The sequence below is a fragment of the Montipora capricornis genome, chromosome 14 (genome assembly GCF_036669925.1).
Source record: "Montipora capricornis isolate CH-2021 chromosome 14, ASM3666992v2, whole genome shotgun sequence".
NCBI lineage: Eukaryota > Metazoa > Cnidaria > Anthozoa > Scleractinia > Acroporidae > Montipora > Montipora capricornis.
The window spans coordinates 46,034,546-46,037,045 of NC_090896.1; positions in this window are offsets into that span (position 1 = coordinate 46,034,546).

Sequence of the window (2,500 nt, forward strand, 5' to 3'; positions counted from 1 at the left end):
AGGTCTGGGCCGGGTGTCAAAACGACGGGGTTGGCTACAGGTGGGATGTATCTGTAAAATTGTGCATAACCAAAGAAGATACTAAATTGTGGCTGACAGCATTTACTGATGCTTTCGACACCCTTTTTCAACGAGTCTCTTCAGTTACATTGCAGGACATTACAGTTGAAGTTGCTACTCCACCTTTCTAATTCGCAAGCTTCACTTGCACCACTTTAACGCAAGCTAGTTTGTTAGTGTAAACAGACTGTGTTTATCGGTACCCATTTAAAGTTTAATATTATCCTTACATTGACCAAGTCATCCCACGTGAACGCTTACCGGCGTCTTGTCTTGTTTGTTTTTTTATGCCAACACGCATCCCACGTCAATAGAAATTAAAAATAATAGGTGTGAAAGTTTACTAATTGGGGACTAAAAAGTATTATATTTACAAATAAACAATGGATATCTTTCAGCAAGTTCCTCCGTGCTTTTTTAGCTACTGGTAACTGCGATTCCACAGAATACCACATTAAATTGGCGGCTGGAAGAAAATACATTATCGATTAGAGGGAGCCCAGTACTGAGCTTATAAAGGTACGCGACGCTTTAGAGCCAAGAAGTCAGCTGCCTTCATTTTTAACTTGTCTTGACAATACCATATTTATACTGCTAAGTATCTTTTCGCTATTAGAGAAGATTAGTTGAAAAATCTGAGAGAGACCACTGTCCTGGCGTGCAAAACATTCACTTCCGGTGTCCGTCTGTGCTCAGGGAGCTCACGCGCGCTTTTCAGGCTTTTGAGAAGCGGACGGCAAAACTTCCTCATTTTGACAAGAAATTGTCGAAGTCCATCACTCGTCGCTTTTACGATTCCAGGTATTTAATTGTTTTCACCGCCTGCCTAGTTTATCCAACTGACTTTTCAATATTGAGCTCGATAAGGGTATATTTTGTTTAAAGATCCACTAAAACGCCATTCGCGTTACATGACTTTCGACGCCATTGCAGGTTAAGTTTATCATTTTACTGTGTCCACCAGAGAAATCTACGCATTTCCACTACCCCCTCGATCCTAAGGAAATTAAATTATTTGTGTGGGGCATATTGAAGAAATCACTCCAATAATAACATCTTTTAGGTTGAGACTTATCTGTTGACTTGTTACCTGAAATATATATAGTTCGAAGGCTTTCCAAAACTTATTTGAATGAGGACAATGGAACCGAAGATGGTATAAAGTTTCCTTCTCATGGTTGCAGAAAGAGCAATAATAGTTTTCAATGTAACCGATCTTATACAAATTATCATTAGTGTACAAAATTGTATTTAGGACTTTATATTGAAATGCCTTCCGGTAGGGCTCACAAGAGACAGTATGTGGAAGATGAAAAGACTTTTCAAGTCGATCGGCTTTAGTAATATTAAATTCCCGTTGCAAGTTTAAAAAGGTGAGCCTTAGCGCCAACTAAGAAGGTGTAATAGTGTTTTGATTTTGCTAAATAGATACATCAAATGCACATTCAGAATGTTTGAAAGAAGGTTTTGATAGATCGAGAGTAACATGCCATGGGGTGTATACAAAACGTGGCCTACCCTATGGCCTACCGGTGGTCAAATTAAAAAAAAACGCAGAGCATTGCCGCAAATCTTTCAACGTTAGGACTGTCTCACCAACGACTTTCTTCTGCTGTTTTGGCGGCCGCGGTTTGATCAGTATTAACCTACTGATAGAACAAGGAATCGAGGAGCAGAATGCCGGATAAACTCAACTTTGGGCAAACATCATCACGACTAGTCCGACTGGGTTCATGTGGACTGGGTTCCAGTTTCTTTTTGAAACCCAGAAGTAGCCTGTTTCAGGCTTTCAGATAGTCGAGAAAACGAAGAGACCTGCGTGTGAAAAGCGAGTGGGGGCGTTCTTTTCGTTTTCTCGACTATCTGAGAGTCTGGAACAGGCTAACCCGGAAGATGTCTCGGCTCGGACGTGGTGGGGTATGTAAAATAATACATATTTCTGTTTTAACAAGTATAATTTAGTAAGTCTAAACCCAGATGTCACAAATGTCTTGCATATAACCTTTTGAAACCAAGCGTTCAAATGTAACCCGGCCGAAGCGTGTCAGTATCTGCCCAAAAATATGCAAATAAGCTACAACCAATCACTGCTCAGTGTTCCCACGATATTTTTTGCATTTCATTAAGTAGATTCCAGGAAAGAGAAAGTACTCCAACTAAACTTTCCAGAATTATCGCTGCAGCGAAATAGCAAGGAATTCGACAAAATCAGTTTTCCATTTCAAAAGCGTGTGACAATTAACAATTATGCCCAGATCAAGGAGATGTAATGACACTATGGATGGCCCAAGCAATGGAAACGTAAAATCTTTCAGTATTTCAAAGCTTCAAACGAAATTTGTTTACTATCGTAGACACTTGACCAGCCTTCGTAGTGACACGATGACCGGTCACGTTCTTTTGTGCTCCGTCTTATTTTCCTGTTTTCTCCTCATACCAA